Raw genomic sequence first — 22,487 nt, forward strand, 5'->3', positions numbered from 1 at the left:
TTGATTAGAATTATGCTATCTCTAGATGTGTATCATTTTTTTGTAGTAGACGTTATAAATATTGGCTGTATGCTGCTCATATTTCAAACTTGTGCTCTGCTTACAGGGAACACCCCAGACAAGTTGGTGTCAGTTCTGCCTAGCCTGTTGATGGCCCATTAAGGACCATCAGCTATACAATCGACCCATTGAGAGAAGGCAGATACGCCTTGTGACTCAGCAAGGTATGCAGGGACCTGCCTATGGACAGAACTCTAAGGTTTTTCTATGTCACATGCTGGATAAAGTGTCCTTGGGACAAAGAAAGCAAAGACCACATGGCAAAAGACTATAAAATGCTGAGGCCTCGCCTCCACCTTGTTTTCAATCCTGCTTCATACCTCTGGAGGGACTTTGCTACAAACTGAAGCTCTCTGCAAAGGACTGAATGACCCATCCCAGCTGTGGATGGACTCCAGAGACTTGATTTCAACCTGCAATTTATTCCATCACTGCTACAAGCCTGAACCAAGATCTTTGCCATTACTGGATGTGAAGGGTTAAAATCCATGTGCAGTTTATATAACAACCTGGTCTATGGATTGTGAAGCTCTTTTCCAGACCCAAAGTCCAGAGCATGGTCAAGGGATCAGAGGCCTAGCAAATCATGATCAGCTAAGAGAAAGCTGGGGTAAACAGAAAGCCTTGCTTGCTAAGATAGGCCTGGTCAGCAAATTGCCAGGTGTTGGAGCTGAGAACTAAAGAATTGTGTCTTATTCAGAGTTGCAGATTGAACAAAGAATCGCTGTTCCTATTGTGTTAGTCTCCTCTGTAGGGAGACGTTCTTCCCACAAATCCAACCTGGAGTTTATGAGAGGTTGGCACATGTCAGTATAAGATATGGCATCCTTCCAGCTCCCTTCCGAGGAACCAACGCCTGCCTTAAGACACACAAAAAAGAATCTTTATTGCCATATACTTTTACTGTTTCTTTGCTTTAACCCCTAGGAATGTACCTGTTGGACCCAAAGGAGTTGCTCCATTCCTATGGACCCCAAATCAGAATTCAACATAGATATTTTATACTAATAACATTTTATCAAAGTATTCATTAAATGTTAACTTGCTAACTTGAGACCATGGGTGGAGACATTATGTAACCTGTTAACCATTGGCTAATATGCTTATCTTGTCTTGCTGCAAAACCTAAGCTGGGGTGTGGAACTGCCTACCCCGTCATTTTCCCCCGCCCATGGACAATCTATATATTCTGTTGTAATCAATTAATTGACAGTGCCTGTCATAAACAGATAGTTAAGGGTTAATGTCTCTTTTACCCGTAAAGGGTTAACAAGCTCAGTGAACCTGGCTGACACTTGACCAAAGAACCAATCGGGAGACAAGATACTTTCAAATCTGGGTGGAGGGAAGTCTTTTTTTTGTGCTGTTTTTCTTTGTTCTCTGTTCTCTCTTGGGATTAAGAGAAGCCAGTCATGTAACCAGATTTCTCCAATCTTACTGAAACAGACTCTCAGGTTCCAGATAGTAAGTAATAGATAGAAAGCAGATTCAATTTGTTTGTTTTCTTTATTTGCAAATGTGTATTTTGCTAGAAGGATTTTACCTCTTTTTGCTGTAACTTGTATTTTATGCTAGGGGGAGGGAGTCCCTCTAGTCTATATAGCTGAAGACTCTGTAAATATTTTTCCATCTTGATTTTATACAGATAATTTGTACTTTTTTCTGTCATTAATTAAAAGTTTTTCTTTTAAGAACCTGATTGATTTTTTTTATTCTTGTGTGAGACCCCAGGGAACGGGGTCTAGACTCACCAGGGATTGGGGGGGGGGAAGGAGAAAAGGGGAGGGAAAGGTTAATTTCCCTCTGTGTTAGGTTCACTGTCTCTCTCTCAGGGAGAGTCTGAGAGGGGGAGAGAAGTAGGGGGAAGGTGAATTTCCTCTCTGTTTTAAGATTCGAGGAGGTTGAATCACAGTGATCTCCCAGTGTAACCCAGGGAGGGGAAAATCTGGGAGGAAGAAAGGATAGGGGGGAATGGTTTATTTCCCTTTGTTTTGAGACCAGGGGGTTTGGGTCTTGGGTCCCCCAGGGAAGGTTTTGGGGGACAAAGAGTGTACCTAAACACTGTATTTTGGGTTGGTGGCAGCGTGATAAGATCTAAGCTAGGAATTAAACTTAGAAGGTAACAGGCAGGTCCCCACTTTCTGGACGCTAAAGTTCAAAGTGGGAAACAGACACTGACAGTGCCTCTGAACCTAATAAGCAAGGTGACACTCCGCCAGCGCTGTGTGCAATAAACTCCTCTGCTTGACCTCTACACGGTGTGATTTACGTCCTTCAGAGAACAAAGAAAGAAGCGGAGGCCAGGTGAGTAGGTTGCCAGGGAAACAGTAGAAAGGACAGAAGAGGGACAAAAGGGCCTGGCTGAGTTGGGCTGTTGGAACCAAGGAGTCTGAGACTCAAGGGGAGAGCCCAGGCTCTGAGTTTTGGGTCTCATGAAGATGGACTTTGCTGAATCTTTCTACTTCCTATGCTAACAAAGAACTTTCCTAGGCTGTATTCCAGACCACTAATAAACCTTCTGTTTTACAACGCTGGCTGAAAGTCACTGGGGATTGTGGAAGTTGGGGGTGCATGACTCCTTTGGGGGGGTGTAAGGTTTTCCCAGGTGTCCTGCTAAGGTGACTCACTGCAGGAAGCTCCTGGCATGGAACGGGTGCTGAAAGGTCCAAGGTCAGTCCCAGGTCGTGCTGAAGGCAAGGAGGTTTCCCCCAGTGACAGCGTCCCCTGGGCGGTGTCACACTGATGAGGACTTTGCCTGGGTTTAGCTCAGAGCTGTTCCAGAGCACTGAGCCTGTGTCAGCCCCCCAGCATGTGACCTGCAGGCGCCACTCTGGCTAAGCTCCCTGTCCCTGGGCTTTGGCATCACTAGCCCCTGCTTAGTGACTAGGGGTCAGTTTAGGGCAGTGATTCCCAAAACGTGGGGCATGCCTCCTAGGGGGGCACAGAGGAATGTTCATGGAGGCACCTCAGGGTTGAGCCAGCCCCCATGGAGGGCAGGGAGGGAGCACCACTCAGTCCCACTCTGTCCCAGCTCTTAGCCTACCCTACCCTCAGCCTGAGCCTGAGCCCCTGGCCCAGCCGCGACCCCTTTACCTGTGTCTGTACCCCTCTCCCCAGCAAGCCACAGTACCACTCCCAGCCCAGGTTCTCGACCGCGGCTTCCAAGGGGCCACAGCCATGGTTAAGAGGGCACAGTGTGAAAAGTTTGGGGACCACAGGTTTGGGATGATGTCCGCAATCACTTCTATGCAGTCCAATAAAAGCTATTCCTCACTCACCTACCCCTCCATCAGGAGGGACTAGGTATGTTCTGCTGCCCTTAATTCATACAGGAAGGATAATAACATTTCATTCCACTCAATCCTAAAGTGATTTGTAACCCAACACCTGCCAAAACTGGTCATTTTCGGGAAGCGGCCCCATCATGCTGCATACGTAGGCAGAGTAGGTGTGTCTAGACAAACACAGTCTGTTCCTGAAGTCTTTCCCACAGCTTCTCACTAGATGTGAGGGGGGAGCATATTCAGTCCCTGCTTCTGCTTAGTACTTAAAAACTCCATATTGTCCCTATCACCGTCGGCCTTAGATTTCTCCTCCTGTCCTGTTTTTAACAGTTCAGATGAGGTGGCTGCGTGGTTAAGGTGATGGACTGCTAATCCATTATCCTCTGCACGCATGAGTTCAAATTTAATCCTCATCAGATGCATTTAGTTTTCGCCTCTTCTTTATAGACAACCATCTCCCCCTTTGGTACAATAACAGACCCAACAATGTTGCTTCTTGCAAACAAAAACCTTCTCAGAAACTCAGACCACTCCCCTTGCTTTAAATTAAATGTCTAAATCCCAGATATCTAAAAAATTTTTCTCTAGTCCTGTATTTCTTAGTCTTTATCTCAAAAGGTAACATCCTCATAATCTCCCCCAAACACCCTGGGACTTGCCCAAATAATTAAAAGACTCCCATCCTGAGCAAGGAAACAACTGTGGACCAGAGCTAGTGTCTAGGCCAAACTGTTCTGAAGGAGGAAACTCAAACATTTTCTACCTGCTTCCCTTGGCAAGGTCTGACTGAGAAGACAAAGTTCCCCAGACTGAAAATTTTCTGCTGAAAAACCAGTACTAGTCTGTTTGGGGACTTTGATTTGAATGTATTATTATTATTCTCTTCTGATTTATCTCAGTTCAGTGTTTGTCTTCCAGATGTGTTTACAGGTATTGAGCTGTGGGGGGAAGGAGGCCAATTCATAATGTCTCTACCCTCCTTTCATAGTTTCTTCCAACTTGCTAGGAGCTACCTTTGCTACGATGTGAATCAAGCAGTGTCCATTGTTGCTGGGCTATCTCGGAGAAGTCTGCATTGTACACGGTTCCTGGGATAGTCCTTGGGAGTGTGGATACCTTCAATGGGCCAGCAGCGAGTCTGGCTCCTCCATTGTCACACCTGAAAGGCTGGTGGGGGGCATTTCCCAACCTCATATTTCAGTAATGCACACAGAGCAAAACTTTATAACTTCCCAACCAATGCGAGCACACACAATCCAACATGATATTAATGTTCAACAGATCAAGACTTTTGAAATGATACCTCACAAGGCAGACTTCGTACAAACCATGTTATCATTATATGAGAGTGGTGAATATGGGGCTACCAGGGTGCTGCTTTGAGCAGAGCGCGCCACACCTGGGCTTCCATTGCAATGGAGACGTACCCTTAGAGTCCATCCCTCCTGGGATAAATGTGGCAGCATGGCTGGCCTGGGTCATCTGACTTGGGCTCATGGAGCTAAAGCTGAAAGGCTAAAAACTGTGGTGCAGATATTTGTGTTCACACTGAGGCCTGGGTTCAGAAACCCTCACCCCTCTGCGGGGTCTCAGAGATTGGGTTCAAGTCCATATGTCTGCACCATAATTTTATAGTCTGGCACAGCCCAAGTCCCATAACCCTGAGTCAGCTGACCCGGGCTTTGAGACAGGTGCCCTGGGTGTTTTAATCACAGTGTAGACATAACATTAGGCTACGTCTCCAGTGCAATGAAACACCAAAAGTTGGTCTATGTCACATAAATCAGGATCATGCAGCTAGGTCTGGAGTAAAGTTACAGTGCACATGTCTGGGCTCAGACTCAGTACCCTGCTCTACGAGCCCAGAAGGTTGCAAAGGAGTTTAGCAAGTGGAAATGGTAAAACCGCAGTCAAGTATTATCCTGGACTCAATGACATTTCTCCATTGATCTTTCTGCTTTGGGGCAGGGACAATAGCACATCCTGCTGCATTTGTTATTTCAAAGGGTGGTTTAGGATTTTCATTCTCAGACACTGGACACAAAGTAGGTCTCAACTCTGGGTGTAAACTAAATGAGCCGCTCACAGATTTTGGGAGCCACAATGGGCATTTGGTGTGAGAGCTCAGACCTGCCCCTGCCCCAGAGGGAGGGGGTCATCCTTGAGGGAACTGGACCATGACCTATCAGCTCTTAATACCTAAACTTTCAGGAACTCTATTATCAGTGCCTGTGAGTGTAATTTAAACCATAAGAAAAACCATACTGGGTTAGACCAAAGGTCCATCTAGCTCTGAATCTTGTCTTCTGGCAGTAGCCAATGCCAGGTGCCCCAAAAGCCACTCCCCAAGGCACCACTGGGAGTCGAACCCAGGATTGCCTGGTTTATGAAATAAGAGCTTTAGCCAGCTAAGGAAAGCAAATGTGAATTTTGTCTGAATGGGCCACTGACAAAAGCATCCCAGACAGAAAAGCAGTAGGCTAAAAAGAAACTTAGGAGCTGTTGAAGTAGTTCAGTTGGGTGAGTGCTAAGCTAAAGGTCTGTGGTTCAATCCCAAGCTCTGGCAGGCTCTTCTTTTTCCCTTTGTGCAGGGCTGGGCTGTTTTCTGACAGTGCAGCAGTTCCTTTAACTGCCACAAACCCCTCATTTCAGGCTATGCAGCAGGAAAAGACAGCATGGGCTTCTGCACCGAGCTGGCCCACCTCCCCTTTCATTCTTCTCTTGTTCTTCGTCAGCAAGGGGAAGAAAAAGAAGCTTTCCTTCAAGCAAGGTTCAGAAGGGTGACGTCAGGATGACTTCCTGAGCACCAGCTCCAGTCCTCTGCTCTGCCAGCTGAGCTATTGGAGGGCTGCCATCACTCACTCTATGTTTCCCCATCAGTGTGTGCCAGGGCGAGCACAAGCTAAGCAGACAGAGTTTTTGTAGTGTAGTGGTTATCACATTTGCCCAATACACAAAAGGTCCCTGGTTCAAAGCCAGGCAGAAACATGCTGGCCTCCTTTTCTCAGATCCCTTTGCTGTCCAGGAAGGCACTCCTCCTTCTGCTATTGGCCTGTCCCTGAGATAACTCCAACCCCTGCATGACAGAGGATGCTGACGTCAGTGGAGAAAACACCCTGGCGTCATTCTGGAGAACCTAGAGCAGTGCGGTGTGTCACCTTTTGGAGGCTTGTGGCTTGGCCTCCTCTCCCCTTGGAGGTTGGCCTATAGATTGATGGCTTTAGAGGTGGGGGCTGGGCTGGCTGTGAGCAACTGGGATCCAGGAAACCCCCATCTGCTCTTCTGAGGGCCGAACCCATGGAGGTGTGGTTGGCTTCTGGGAGATAGACCCCTTTGCCTGCCTCTTGGCATCCCAGAGATGGCTACTTGCAGGTCAGGAGAAGTGGAGTTCTGTGGGGAAGGAAAAGAAGCAATGGTGAGGCTGAGTGGGCTCCTTTCTGGCCGAGATGGTGGGCTGTGGAGAGTCTGGGAGTTGCCTGTGAGCCATAAGTGGACTTGGTGCAGTAAAAACCGCTGCTCCATTCTGGCCGACCTTGGGGTGCCATTGACGACTTGAGAGTGGGGGCGGGGGGCTGGCTGTGAGCAAATGGGATCCAAGAAGCCCCAGCCTGCCTCACCAGGGTCCGAGTCTTCTTCTTCTCCTCTGCAATGGGAAGCCCAGCCTTAAGCCTGCCCAGCATGTGCTGCAGCTCAAGAATTAAGCCTTTCTGTGGGGCCTGTGCTGGAGCTGAACCTGGAACCCTGTGGGGTACTGCTAGGGGAAATCACAACTGCAAATAATTCTGGCCACAAAATCAAGCCGTTGGGTTGAATGGGGCAAGCTGGAGGCCTGGAGACTTAGTCCACGGGGCTAGCAGGTCAAGCCATTTTCCCGCATGTGGGGGAGGCAGCCGCTGTGGTTCGCTCTTCCTGCGATATAATTCAGGGGTGCAAGGCTGCAGAGATGGGGGGAATTGGCGGGAGGCTCTCTATCGTTAGTTTTATGAGTGGCTGGGAGAAGCATTCATGTAACTCCATTGGATGTGCCCCAACCTGTGGATGTCTATGTAAGTGGAATATGTGCCAGAGATTCGCAGCCTGTCACAGCATCACAGTGTGAGATGGAATCCAGGTGGTGGGATACAGGGCTCAGGGGTCCCTGTGTTCAGGTTTCATCCTGTAGATCCCATCACAGACTTTCAACAACCACAGCAGATGTTCACTGAGACAGAGAGAGAGATGCCAAATAATCTCCAGGGCCTGCAGACATCAAACGATGAGGAATTCTGCACACAGAGAGGACCATGCTAATGGAAAATGCCTTTGGAAAAGCCCCTTCTGTAACCACCTGTGGTCCTACAGTGTTCAGTGCTCTGCATTGTGGCCTCAAGAGCCATGGATGCAAGTTGAGTTACGATGACCTTTTCCCTGTCCCCAGTTTTCTTAGGTGCCTCCTTCTGACACTTGTCAGAAAAAAACAAGCAGTTTCTTTTGGAAGCATCTGCACTGCAAGGCAAAGGCAGTCTTCTCTGCTTCCTCAAAAGATTGACCAAAAGGTTGGAAGAGCAGACACATTTGGCAAGGCACCACTGGCTGCTACATCTCTAACCTCCACTTTACCTGGCAGGTGCCTTGGCCAGCTTAGCCACTGTGCTGCTCTCTGGGACTTTTCTCTCAGCTGCTCCATTTCTCATCAGTGACAATCAAAAGGAAGGTGACATGGCCTGTGTGTGGACATCCCCAGCGAACCCCAAGGATGTGTGGCACAGGCTCTCATGTTGCAGCAATTGCAGTTGAAGCAACCGCCACGCTAATGCCAGTCACAGTAGCCTTTTCATCAACTCCTGGCTTGTGATTTGATTCTTTCCAATGCTTCTCTCAAAGAAGCCTTTTCCTTAGCAAGCAGTTACTTGGATACCAAGGGAGGTCTCTTCTGTTTCCTAGAAAGACACAGGAAAATGTGAGCAGAGGAGACAAAAGCCATACAACAAGGCACCACTGGGAGTTGAACCCAGGATCTCCTGTTTACTAGACAGGTGCTTTAGCCAGCTAAGCCATGGTGCCTGCCTCAAGAAAGTGTTTACAACTGTTCCATTTGATGGTCCAGGACAACACCTGCAAATTCCAAAGTACAGACCTTCCCCATTTCCCTCAAGACTTGTAGACTTTGAGGTGTCTGGCTCTCTGTGCACAGAAAGCCACAGCTGAGTTGACAGAGGGCTTCTAACATGTGCTTCTCCCACCAGCCACTGTGATCATATACTGGTTAGTGATCTGTGTTTCAGTCACAGCAACCTCGGCTCAGTTCTGAGTCATGGTAACTTTTCCTTCAGCTCTAGACTTCTCATTTGCCACTTTCCAAGTGTGGTGGGGTGACTGCCCCAAACAATCAGGAAAAAAATTAAGGCAGCCTTGCAGAGGTGGCACAGAACCCAGCCAGTCAAGAAAGGGCTTATTGGGAGAGCCAATCAGGAGAAGGCTTGCTGGAGTAGCCCATATATAAAAGGCTGCTCAGCACAGCAAGAGTCAGTCACTCCTTGGAGTTTGAGGAGGGAGGATTGGCTCCCCTGAAGGACAAGGACAAGGACGGGTGCCATGATCAGAGTAGTGCTGGGTGGGTAAGGACCATGAGTGACCTCCTGGCTGATTACTGCCAGTCTGAGGCCCTTATACAAAGGTGGAGGAAGGTGCTAGGTCTGTGGGGAAGTGGTCCAGGGAAACAGATGGTAGGGGTTGGAGGTGCGCCTCAGTTACCACTGACACAGGTGGCTACACCCTGGACTGCAGCTGGCCACTGAGGCAAGTGTCTGGGTAGAGGACAGCTTCCCCCTGGAAGGGGGAGAGAACTGAGTGGGGCACAGCCAGAGGGCTCTGTCCATAAGAGGACATTGAAGTCCTGAGAGCGACATGGGTCCTAATGATAGACCAGATGGCAGCCAGATGCCACTGGATGAAGGTGCACTGGTGGACCAGACCTAATTGCCAGGATGGCCAACAGTAGGCACTGCAGTGGTGAAACATGCCCCATGGCACCAAGGCTCAGCTGCAAGGAAGGCTCTCTCTGTCTTGAACCACCACTTAGAAGGATTCTGATGACAAGTTTTTTCTTCTTATGAAGAGATACGAAAAAGGAGCCAACAGACACATTAGGTTCAGCAAGGAAGAACTGTCAGGCCAAGCCAAGATTTCCTGGTTACTAGGAAGGCTTTTCAGCCACCTCTTCCCAAAGACCACTATCCAGAGGCCTTTTAACAGTCACTGCAGATGTTCACCACAAAAGAGACAAAGAGATGCCAAAATAGAGTTCTCCACTGCCTGCAGCCATCAAGCTACCAGGAGTTCTGTGCACAGAGAGGCCCCTGCTGGTGGAAAAAGACTTTGGTAGAGACTCTTCTGACTTCAGCCGTGGTCATATAGCGTTTAGCATTCTGTGTTGTGGCTTCAGCATCCACAGATGCAAGTTCAGTTAGGAGATGTTTTTCTTGTCTCCACATTTGCCTAGTGGCTCCTTTCAACACTTGTCACCAAAAAGACCTGTTTCTTTTGTAAGCAATGTACAGCTAGGCAAAGGCAGTCTTCTCCATTTCCTCAAAAGATCACCAAGCTGTCGGGAGAGGAGGCAAAGGCAGTCTTCTCCATTTCCTCAAAAGATCACCAAGCTGTCAGGAGAGGAGGAGGTGCTGGATGCTGAATCTCCTCTTTATTCAGCAGGTGTCTGTGAAGGAGATAAATCTACACTGTGTAGAGGTCAATAAAAGGAGTTTATTACACACAGCGCTGGCGGAGAGTCATCTTGCTTATTTGACAATGTCTCTGAGCCTATCAATTGATTACAATAGAATATATAGGTTTTTCATGGGTGGGGGAAAGTGACAGGGTAGGCAGTTCCACACCCTGAGATAGGTTTTGCAGCAAGACAAGATAGCACATTAGCCAGTGGTTAACAGGTTACATAATGTCTCTGCCCATAGTCTCAAGTTAGCAAGTTAACATTTAACGAATACTTTGATAAAATGTTATTAGTATAAAATATCTATGTTGAATTCTGATTTGAGGTCCACAGAAATGGAGCAACTCTTTTGATAGTCCAACAGGTACATTCGTAGGTGTTAAAGCAAAGAAACAGTGAAAGTATATGACAATAAAGATTGTTTTCTGTGTGTCTAAAGGAAAGGCATTGGTCCCTTGGAAGGGAGGTGGAAGGATGCCATATTTTATACTGACATGTGCCAACTTTTCATAAATTCAAGGTTGGATGTGTGGGAAGAACATCTCCCTACAGAAGAAACAAACACAAGAGAAAAAGGGATTCATTGTTCAATCTGCAACTCTGAATAAGACACAATTCTTTAGTTCTTAGCTCCAACACCTGGCAATTTGCTGACCAGGCCTATCTTAGCAAGTGAGCCTTTCCGTTTACCCCATCTTTCTCTTAGCTGATCACTGTTTGCTAGGCCTCTGGTCCCTTGACCATGCTCTGGACTCTGGGTCTGGAAAAGAGCTGGCACAATCCATACACCAAGTTGTTATATAAAATGCACATGGATTTGAACCCTTCACACCCAGTAATGGCAAAGTTCTTGGTTCAGGCTTGTAGCAGTGATGGAATAAACTGCAGGTTAAAATCAAGTCTCTGGAGTCCATCCACAGCTGGGATGGGTCACTTAGTCCTTTGTAGAGAGCTTCAGTTTGTAGCAAAGTCCCTCCAGAGGTATGAAGCAGGATTGAAGATAAGATGGAGACGAAGCATCAGCCTTTTATAGTCTCTTGCCATATGGTCTTTGCTTTCTTTGTCCCAAGGACACTCTATCCAGCACATGGCATAGAAAAAAACCTTAAAGTTCTGTCCGTAGGCAGGTCCCTGCATATCTTGCTGAGTCACAAGGCATATCTGCCTTCTCTCAGTGGGTCAGTTGCATAACTCATGGTCCTTAATGAGCCATCAAGCAGGCTAGGCAGAACTGACACCAACTTGTCTGGCTGGGGTGTTCCCAGGAAGCATAGCACAAGTTTGAAATATGGGCAGCATAGAGCCAATATTCATAATGTCAACACCAAAAAGGATACACATCTAGAGATAGCATCATTATAATCAGCCAATCAGAACCTCTCCGTACACCCTTTACATTACAACCTTTCTACAATACTGGGTGCAAATATATTAGTGATCTATAGTTAAAGAATATGTCAATAACGTCACAGGAGGTGACAGAGCATCAGTGAGACTGATACTGGAATATTGCATCCAGTTTTGGTGTCCTCATTTGAAAAAGAAGTTGTGAAATTGGAGCTGGGGCAGCCAAGAGCCACCAAATGTTCTGAGGGCTGGAGAAAAATGCTTTCTAGTGAGCTATTGAAAGAGCTCAATCTGTTTAGCTTATCAAAAGAAGATTGAAAGCTGACTTCATTGAAGTTCCTTAATGGAGAGAAAAGATTGGCTATTAAAGGGCTTTCTAATCTAGCAGAGAAAAGCATAACAAGACCCAATGGCTGGAAGATGAAAAGAGACAAATTCATATTACACTTAAGGCACAAATAAGCAACAGCAAGGATGATTCACCACAGGAACAAGCTACCAAGGAAAGTGGTGGATTCGCCATCTCCTGATGTCATTCAATGAAGACTAGATGCATTTCTGGAATGTGTTTGCCCCAAAATTAGCTATTGTGTCATACAGGAGGCCTGTGATATGCAGGGAGTCAGATTAGATGTTCTAATAATCTCTTCTGGCCATAAAGTTGACTAATTTCTGAAAAATGGAGTGTAGTATTGGGAGCAGCGTCTGATGTTTTACTGTCTAGCTGGCTTGCTTCCTAGAACGAACGCTCCTTGAGTGGGGTGACCACAGGGAGAAGCTCAAACCTCCAAAGTTCCTGGCCAGGGGCAGGACATTAGCACAGCAAGGGAGGGGTGTGGCAGTGACATCACAAAAGCCTTTTGCAGGACCTCAGACTATTGGTCAAAGGTGGTGGGGAGGTGGTGACCTCACAGAGAGATGTTGACATCAGCCAGGCAGGAGAGCAGCGAGGGGCCAGGGAAACCTCAGAGACCTCTGTGGCTTTGCTTCAGCAAGTCTCCTTCTCCAGGTCTCTCTTTGAGGACTGAGAAAGTATTTGAGTTCAGGTACGTAAGCACCAGGAGGAACTTCTTTCGAGTTTTCTCCTTCCCTTTTCCTGATTTTACTAGAAAACAGCCATCCCTGTCTAGAAGGTAAGAGCCTCCTTGAGGTTTGATACCTTTTCAGTCTGATCCATCTGGTGTTAGTTGAATTCTAGGCATGGAAAACACGAGCTTAAGGTGGTAGAATTTATTCTGCACCTGGGATTTTGTCCCTTAGAATCACTGGGAACATTAGGGTTTGTCCTTTTTGTTTCACCTTTTCCTCCATCCATCCCTCCCTCCTTTCTCTTCTTCTCTTGCTTCTAGTGTCCCCTCTGGGGGGTGTGTGTGTGGGTGTGGGTGTGTGTGTGTTGCGGGGGAGTGCTCGGCAGCTCCCACTATGGGAGGTCCACCCAAAAATGTGGGGCTGAAATAGTGCTCGGGCAGTGATCCCCACCAGTGACCTGGCCATCCTTTGGGCTCTCTGGTGAGAACCCTCAGCCTCTCATCCTCAGTCTCTACCCTGATTGGCTCAGCAGGGGCTTATTGACAGGGGAGAAGACTCAGGTCCTTGTTGTTCTCTTTGAAGACCAAGAAAATAAGTCATAACCACTTATATGTTTGATGAATTTTGCTGCTTCTCTGCATTGATGGTCTCTGAGCAGTTCACAATTCTCTCTAACATTGCAGTTCTCCTCAAATACTTGCTGAATAATTACTGTGCACTGTTGTTGATCTGGAGCTCATCTGAGAGCACTTTACTCAGGTCATTCAGTGTCTGAAATTCAAGATCCGATGGTTAGTTTGAAAATCAGGGCTCTTGGGTCCTACTCCCAACTCTGCCACTGACTGGCTGTATGACCTCAGGCAAGTCAATTCTCCTTTTTCAGTCTTAGCTTCTCCCTCTTTCAAGTAGGGATAATAATGATCCGCTCCTACCTACCTTACGGTATGTGGAGGCAGGACTGGCTCTAAGTTTTTTGCTGCCCCAAGCCAAAAAAAATTTGTCTGTCCCCCCGTCCCCCTGCTGCCCAAGCCCTGGGCTCTCCCCCCACCCCCGCACCCCCTGCCTCCACAGCTCCGGGCCTCCCCCACTCCCACCCCCCTGCTGCCCCACCCCTGGGCTGTACCCCCTGACCCTCACCCCCCTGCTGCCCCAGCCCTGGGCTCTACCCCCTTACCCTCACCCCCCTGCCATCCCAGCCCTGGGCTCTCGTCCCCACACCCGCACCCCCTGCCAAGCCAGCCCTGGGCTCTCACACACACACACCCTATGCTGCCCCAGCTCTGGGATCTCCCCCCACCAGTGCTCCCCCACCCACACACCCCCTGCCGCCCCAGTCCTGGGCTCTGCCCCCTCAACCTGCACCCCCTGCCACCCCAACCCTGAGCTCCTCCCCCCACCTGCACCCTCCTTCTGCCCCAGCCCGGGGTCACTGGTAACTTGCTCCCAAGGTGGGTCATTCAGCAGGAATTTTGGATGTGCATGGAACACAGACAGGATTGGTTCCCACATGGTTATAGAGCTGCAGTAAAGTGGAACAATTTTCAGCTTGTGTGATTGGAAGATATCTGGATGCATATTGTAAGACTGTCCTCCATAAATGAAGAAAAGTTGAGATGCCTTTATTATTCTTTCTTCCACTCTTTGTTTCTATGGGGAATTTGCCAGTGCAATATCACTCTCTTTCTTTTAAACAAACAAAAAGGCAATGGCTGTTGAAAATAGCAATTCCAGTCCTAAAAACCTCTGGGGGAGCATTTCTTGCTCAATTTCATCCTACTTTTTCTACAGCAAATTACAGTATATCAGTATATTTGATTTGGGAGAAATGAAGTACCAGCTGCCCAAACTGAGCTTGAGCACTCCTGAATTTTGAGGTGTTCAAATCTGGAAGGCAGGTGCTAGATTCCCTTCTGAATATTAGCTAAATCTGGAAAGGAAAAGTCAATTTCTGCTTCCATGGCTCAGAAGTGGAGATCCTCCTACGTGCCTGGTACTGTATCTAAAGCTGCCCAGGTCCAGTAGAGCCTCCCCTCCCTTACTTTGCATTTTAAATTCTAGTGGGACCCACATACCTCCCTTGCTAGGCTTCAGATAGAGAGGGCACTGTCCATTTAGTCCACCCAATTCCTTCTTTGGGGGCTGCAAGGTGAGATCACACCAGTGTCCCTAAGCCAGTCTGGGGATGTCTTCTGAAGGGGATATCGGCAGGGCCATCCTTAGGATTTATGGGGCCCTACGCAGTATTATTAAACTGGTGCCCCTATGCCGGATGGCAGCCCAAGCTCACAGCCTGGTGGGGGAGGGGGGAGGGGGAGGGGGAGGAGGGACTTGACAGCAAAGGATAAATGAGATGCCCGGCCTGCCTCATGGTGGTGGAGAGTCACAGTTCCCCGCAGAGACTTCCATGCCCTCTCCCTCATGCAGAATGGACATGAAGAAAGTACCTAATTAAAAGCACTAAAATTTGGGAATAAAAAATGTCAGTCACAAATTTTTTGATATGCCCTGAAGTTTGTCAGAGATTTATTTGCAAAAACTTCATAGTAAGGGTGAGTCAGCTGTCCTACTGAATACAACATTACATATAATGGAATACATGATGCAGCTCTTCTCTGTTTTACATTTTATTAATCAGTATTTCTAAACTGAATTTATATTTTAAATGTACTCAAATCTTAAACTAACATTCCAGATTACTACATATTTAACTCACTGAAACAAAGACATTCTTTTAAATTAATCAGAGAGGTTTAGTGTGTTCATAACAATGTTCATTGCTTTTAGAAAAAGGGAACAGTAATTTACTTTGTGTGATCTCCATAACAAGAGACATGGTTATGAAATTTCACCAACTTTAAAAAAATATGTTTCCAAAGATTTTAGGTATAACAAGGATTTTGTCTTACTAAGGTACTGATTTTGCTGGAGGGTTCTTTTAAAACTAGTTCATCGGATAGTCAGAAGTAAAGAAAGGGAAACTCTTTGTCCAGCTATCTGGAAGGGAAGGACTGTTGTCCCTTTAAGGGCTCTCTTCAGTGGGGAGTGGGGGAGAGGTGGTGAAGGGATGGACAGAAAGGACACAGGAAGACTTGGAAGTACTTTTTTTTTAACTATAGTAATTAAAATGTGTATTTTAGATAAGGGAGGTCTTTTGAAGGATTTATTTAAAAAACTGTACGTCTGAAGATCCACACATTTAAGGCTAAAGATGATTGTGCATCTAAAACTCTATGCAAGCATTTTTTAGAAATGTGATTTCATAATCTTCACCAGCTCACTAATGAAATATTTTTAAAGCAAATTTTAAACTAAGGTCCTGTAGACTGACATGTTCTGTGTAAATATTACATTAATGCACAACTGTTTTTGTCAGTAAAGTCAGAAACTGACAGTATAAAAATTTATTTGGGCATAAGCTTTCATGGACATCTGATGAAATGGGTTCTAGTCCACAAAAGCTTATGCCCAAATAATTTGTTAGTCTTTAAGGTGACACAAGGACTCGTCCTTGTTTTTGCTGATATAGACTAACAGGACTACCACTCTGAAACCTGTCAGTATATACCTTGGGGTTGGCAAATGCCTGTTAAATGGCTTTATTACTCCTTGAATGTCTCTTTAACAGTTTCAGTGTTGTGCTAATAGGTCTGGCAGGCTGGAGGTTTTTTCACTTTTAACTACTAGATTCCCTCCCAAGGAAGACTCACCAGGCTAGAGCAGCCATCTGTGGGAGCCTGCAGGAAGGGTCAGAACAGGGATAGGAAACAACTGGGTGGACACTAAGACCCAGTGGTGCCCCAAATTTTCAGAGGCCCTACGCAGCTGCCTATGTTGCCAATGCCTAAGGACGGCCCTGGGTATCAGGGCCAAAGCCTTCTACTTATTGGGCACATTTGTTCCCCATTCACAGTGCCACCCCGCTCTAGCAGTGAGCTCTCCATTCACAGCAAGCTGCAGCATGAGGTTTCACCTACCATACTCCCTTCTCCTCCCTTCCCTGTTGATAGCAGCCTAGGGAATGCTGGGAAATGTAGTTCTTTCCCTGCTCCAGGGCTCACTCTACAGGCAGGGAGCTAACCAAGGAACTACAGCTCCCAAGGCCCCCTGTTGGTTCTCAGCTCCCAGGCTTCAGAGTAGCAGCTGTGTTAGTCTGTATCCGCAAAGAACAGCAGTACTTGTGGCACCTTAGAGACTAACAAATTTATTTCAGCATGAGCTTTCCTGAGCTACAGCTCACTTCTTCGGATGCACAGAATGGGACACACAGACAGGAGATATTTATACATACAGAGAACATGAAAGATGGAAGTATGCATACCAACAGGAAGAGTCTAATCAATTGAGATGAGCTATCATCAGCAGGAGAAAAACAAAAACCTTTTGAAGTGATAATTAAGATGACCCATAGAAGATTTGAGGAGAACTTAACATAGGGAAATAGATTCAATTAGTGTAATGACCCAACCGTTCCCAGTCTCTGTTTAAGCCTGAGTTAATTGTATCTAATTTGCATATTAATTCAAGTTCAGCAGTCTCTCTTTGGAGTCTGTTTTTGAAGTTTTTTTGTTGCAAAATTGCCACCTTCAAGTCTGTCAGTGAGTGGTTAGAGAGATTGAAATGTTGTCCCCACTGGTTTTTGAATGTTATGATTCCTGATGTCAGATTTGTGTCCATTTATTCTTTTGCGTAGAGACTGTCCAGTTTGGCAATGTACATGGCAGAGGGGCATTGCTGGCACATGATGGCATATATCACGTTGGTAGATGTGCAGGTGAACGAGCCCCTGATGGCGTGGCTGATGTGATTAGCTCCTATGATGGTGTCACTTGAATAGATATGTGAACAGAGCTGGCATTGGCTTTGTTGCAAGGTTAGGTTCCTGGGTTAGTGTTTATGTTGTATGGTGTGCGGTTGCTGGTGAGTATATGCTTCGGGTTGGGAGGTTGTCTATAAGCGAGGACTGGCCTGTCTCCCAAGATCTGTGAGAGTGAGCGATCATCTTTCAGGATAGGTTGTAGATCTTGATGATGTGCTGGAGAGGTTTTAGTTGGAGGCTGTAGGTGATGGCTAGTGGCGTTCTGTTATTTTCTTTGTTGGGCCTGTCCTGTAGTAGGTGGCTTCTGGGCACTCTTCTGGCTCTATCAATCTGTTTTTTCACTTCAGCAGGTGGGTATTGTAGTTTTAAGAATGCTTGATAGAGATCTTGTAGGTGTTTCTCTCTGTCTGAGGAATTGGAGCAAATACGGTTGTATCTTAGAGCTTGGCTGTAGACAATGGATCATGTGATGTGTCCTGGATGGAAGCTGGAGGCATGTAGGCAAGTATAGTGGTCAGTGGGTTTCCGGTATAGGGCGGTGTTTATGTGACCATCGCTTATTCATCACAGTAGTGTCTAGGAAATGGACCGCTCGTGTGGATTGGTCTAGGCTGAGGTTGATGGTGAGATGGAAATGTTAATATCATGGTGCAATCCCTCGAGGGCTTCTTTTCCATTAGTCCAGATGATGAAGATGTCATCAATGTAGCACAAGTAGAGTAGGGGCGCTAGGGAACGAAAGCTAAGGAAGCATTGTTCTAAGTCAGTCATAAAGATGTTGGCATACTGTGGGGCCATGCGGGTACCCATAGCAGTGCCGCTGACTTGAAGGTATATATTGTCCCCAAATGTGAAATAGTTGTGGGTGAGGACAAAGTCACAAGTTCAGTCACCAGGTTAGCCATGATATTATCGGGGATGCTGTTCCTAACGGCTTGTGGTCCATCTTTGTGTGGTATGTTGGTGTAGAGGGCTTCCACATCCATAGTGGCAAGGATGGTGTTTTCTGGAAGATCACCAATGGACTGTAGTTTCCTCAGGAAGTCAGTGGTGTCTTGAAGATAGCTAGAGTGCTGGTAGTATAGGGCCTGAGGAGAGAGTCCACATAGCCAGACGATCCTGCTGTTAAGGTGCCAAGGCTTGAGATGATGGGGCATCCGGGATTTCCAGGTTTATGGATCTTGGGTAGCAAATAGAATACACCTGGTCGGAGTTCTAGCCATGTGTCTGTACAGTTCTGTTCCTGTGCTTTTTCAGGGCGTTTTTTGAGCAGATGGTGTCGTTTCTTTTGGTAACTCTCAGTGGGGTCAGAGGGTAATGGCCTGTAGAATGTGGAGTTAGAGAGCTGCCTAGCAGCCTCTTGTTCATATTTCGACCTATTCATGATGACGACAGCACCTCCTTTGTCAGCCTTTTGATTATGATGTCGGAGTTGTTCTTGAGGCTGTTGATGGCATGTGTTCAGTACGGCTTAAGTTATGGAGCAAGTGATGCTGCTTTTCCACAATTTCAGCCTGTGCACATTGACGGAAGCAATCTATGTAGAAGTCCAGTCTGTTGTTTCAACCCTCAGGAGGAGTCCATGCAGAATCCTTTTTATTATAACGTTGGTAGGAAGGATTCTGTGGGTTAGGATGTTGTTCAGAGGTGTGTTGGAAATATTCTTTGAGTCGGAGATGATGAAAGTAGGATTCTAGATCACCGCTCCCAGGCTGGATCCCTCTTAGCTGCTGCCTCTGCAAATGGGCTGCCCCAAGTACCTGCTTGCTTTGCTGGTGCCTAGAGCCACCTCTGGGACCGACACATGTTTGTTTTCATCCTCTGAGTCAGGAAAACCACAAAAGCCTCTTCTTTTGTACTGGGGCAGGCAAAAATAAGGTGACACTACATTATTCTGATTGCTAAAAGCAGGTTTTTAGGGAGTTGTGTATTTTTGAAAAAAATAATAACCTTCTAACTAGCAGCATGAAATAAAAAAGAACACAGACAAACCTTGTCAGTAAGGGCTAATGTCCTAAATGGAAATCAGCAGTGTTTGTAGCTGGGGGAGCATACAGTCTGAATGTGTATGACCTGACCCCAGCCCCCACCCCCACATAGCAGTAGGGCTTGGCACTCTTTCTGTGCATTGATTTGGTGGCTGAGTGGTTATCCAAGCAGTGACAATTCAAGGAGGTTCCCTGAGTCGGTTTCACTCCTCAGGAGATTCTGCACAATAAAAATTCTGTGCACAATATTTTAAAATTCTGCAAATTTTATTTGCCAATAAATAAATGTGGAGGGGAGTAGAGGCTCTTGGATGCTCAGAGGTGGGATATCACCCTGCAGCCCCCTCCCTTCCACGGAAACAGACTCTGTGGCGAGCTGCACCTCTCTGCTGCCTACTCCAGGAGCTCCCAAAAGACTCCCCAGAACTGCTCATGAGGGGTGCATGACCACTCTTGTGGCTTCCCTTTGCTTCCTGTGAAAGTAAAATAAATTATATATTAAGAATAGAAAGGATTAAAGAAATGTTGTCTGTATCTTTAAGCAAAAATGTTGGAATGTTGCAACCAGGTGTCAGGAATACAGACATTAACATAGAACAATTGCACCGTTTAAGGGCAATTGGTGGAGTATTAGCCTTAGATCGATAACAGCTAGTAAGGAAATAGGATATGCATGCTGTGCCCCAGTGAATTTTCCTGTTTTGCTTTCTTTGTTCCTTTGTCTAATCCCCGCTCTTTATCTGTATAAATAAGACTGTTTGGGTCTTGCATGGCCACTCACATATTCTGAATGTTATTGGCAGAGCGCTGCGCTAATAACAGAGTGGTCTGACAAATTGTGAGTCTTGATTCTAACTTTGACAATTTGGAGGTTCCACCGAGATGGCAACCGTCTTCACTGGGGCTGTGTGATTCCTGACCGTTTGTGTAGGACGACCGTGGCAGCCGGCACCTGGGCACTTGGCCCAAGCGGTCCTCCACTAGAACGAAAGGCGCACGACCACAGTGAAGTCTACGCCATCGAACCTGTTGGTTCCCACTCTGTTCTGGTAGGGATCCCGGGATCTGACATCAGGATTCTGGTCAGGTAATTATTTCTGTGTTTTGTCCGGACTGAGGACTGGTCCTGTCTCTGTGTCTATCCGTCCTCCCTGTGGAGTGTTTGAGTCTGGGTGCCGTCTCTATCTGGGGATCGGTCCGACCAAGGGGTTCCCGTCCCTGCGGTCTGAGTGAGTGAAATCTGCACAATCACAGCCGCACCACACCTTGGGTAAAACCCTTAGTGTGAAAGCAAGGGCGATTGAGGCAGTAGCCTGTGGCTTCCTTTCTGTGTTGCACGGGCTCGCTCTGACGAAACCCTAATTTCCTCTTGTGTTGATTGGTGTGTGAAGTCCTCCTGATGGGTAACCAGAGTCTAAGCCAGGGCAGGTTCCCTAAAGGAACTCCGGCTCATTTATGTATTTTAGGAAAAGGTCTAGATCCGTAAGTTTCTGAAAAAATGGTCTAGGCTAACTCAGGGAGATCCAAACAATCAGTGGCCACTGTTAGGATCTTGGGATAAGGAGTTGAGTAGACTTTAAAAGACAAGCTCTGGCAATCTAAACTAAATGAGCAAAAGGAGAGGTCTATTGTTTCCATGCAATGATGGGAAGAGGCAAATCGTAGAGGGACAGAATCGAAAACTCGCCTCTTAAGATTCAAATGATAAGTTAAAATATTTATTGGACACCTCCTCTCCCAACACTAGACGGAGCGATCCCTTTACTCTGTTCTCCAAGGCAGACCCCCCTTCATACTCCTGTCTCCGGGTGGAAAAAGGACGAAGAAAACCCCTGGCTAGATTACGGATGAGAATGAAGAAGACGCATTAATTGGCCTGGCAGCCTTGCGTCGAATCAATAGACGGCCACCACGCCCCAGCTCAGGAAAACTGTCACCAGATCTCCCAGATCAGGAACAATTCCCAGAGATCCCCAGTTCGGACCCGTCTGGACCATCTGTAATGCCGGGCCCATTCTTCTGGACTAATTCTGCACTCAAAACGTTCACTCTTAGCCTTAAAAAATCCAGGTCCCCTCCGAATCTGCATACTGGGGGCCAGGACGGGGTCCAACTTGGAGCTATAAACCTGACTCGAATGAGCTCCTTTCAATTATAAAAGGCTTTCAAAGCCGAGAAATCTACCAAATTTGCTAGGAATTTTTTGTTGGTGTGCGATATACCATGAACCGTCTGAGGCAGGATCTCCATGCAGACTGTGCAAGCTATTGTAACAGCCCTAGTGAGCATGATAAATGGCTCCAGCAGCAGATGGCCGCTGCTGACCGCCACTCTACTTTGCCAGACACTGGTCCTCACTGACTGAATACCGAAAAAAAGGTAAGAACGAGCTAATCTATTGAAGCCATCCCTCGGGTATGGACTCCGTAAAACCAATGGACTGCCATAAATAGCTGTAAGCAACGACAGGGAGAAAACCCTGTCGGACTATCGCACCCGGCTAACTGACATTATTCTGCACAACATTCTGGTATACAGCAACAGATACAAATGGGACAGGGTGCCCTGGCTAGTGCATTGTTAATGGCTCCTGCCTGCTATTTGGCAATCTGCTAAAAACATAAGTGTTGGATGGGAGAACGAAACCATGGACAAATTGCAAACAAGTGGCAGAGCATTGCCAGCGTACTTTAACAAAGGCAAAAGGAGGGAGAGCCAATCAGCTCAGCAGTTAACGCCTTGCAAATACAGCATGAGTCAAGGGCAGGGCAGAACAGTATACGGGGACGGGGAAAATACCCGGGAACGAGGACGGGGGGCGACGTGGTCTCGGGAGGAACAGGGAACTGGATGTTAGGGTTATGCGGGAAATTTAGGATGTTGTAATTAATGTAAACGACGGGACATGAAAAAATGAGGTGTCCAAGCCGGCCTGGTAACTCTGTGATATAACAGTAAACACAGGCCAGCAACAGCCAGTCAGCACAGCCTTTACTTTGCCCACAACAATGATGGACACCAGGGAACCTAGGAAATTTTAAGACCCTTTACTACCTCTCACTCCCAATGGTGAGGTGGTTAACTATCAAGATCTTTCTCTCCCGTATGTTGGCACGGGAGCTTCGCTCTCGCAGTTCGTAACTACCGACCTGCCTGAGGTTCCCGCTCCTAAAAACCGTGTTCCGCTGGGCATACGGGAGTCAAAACCCCTGATCCCATGTCAAACCTCTACCGTCCAGGTTGGTCCCCTTTCT

At 46.9% G+C, this 22,487-nt stretch overlaps 2 long non-coding RNA genes and 2 other non-coding genes across 4 annotated transcripts in view; 2 read left to right on the forward strand and 2 right to left on the reverse strand.

The window, feature by feature from the left end:
* Positions 1 to 22,487, forward strand: part of LOC127041589 (uncharacterized) — a 244,742-nt gene that overhangs the window by 134,752 nt on the left and 87,503 nt on the right. The gene's annotated exons all lie outside the window — the stretch shown is intronic.
* Positions 1 to 22,487, reverse strand: part of LOC127041588 (uncharacterized) — a 271,683-nt gene that overhangs the window by 82,306 nt on the left and 166,890 nt on the right. The gene's annotated exons all lie outside the window — the stretch shown is intronic.
* Positions 6,260 to 6,332, forward strand: TRNAI-AAU (transfer RNA isoleucine (anticodon AAU)). The gene has a single exon. It is a non-coding gene; the product is annotated as a tRNA-Ile (tRNA).
* TRNAT-AGU (transfer RNA threonine (anticodon AGU)) lies at positions 8,314 to 8,387 on the reverse strand. The gene has a single exon. It is a non-coding gene; the product is annotated as a tRNA-Thr (tRNA).

Source organism: Gopherus flavomarginatus (assembly GCF_025201925.1).
Source record: "Gopherus flavomarginatus isolate rGopFla2 chromosome 13 unlocalized genomic scaffold, rGopFla2.mat.asm SUPER_13_unloc_3, whole genome shotgun sequence".
NCBI classification, from domain to species: domain Eukaryota; kingdom Metazoa; phylum Chordata; order Testudines; family Testudinidae; genus Gopherus; species Gopherus flavomarginatus.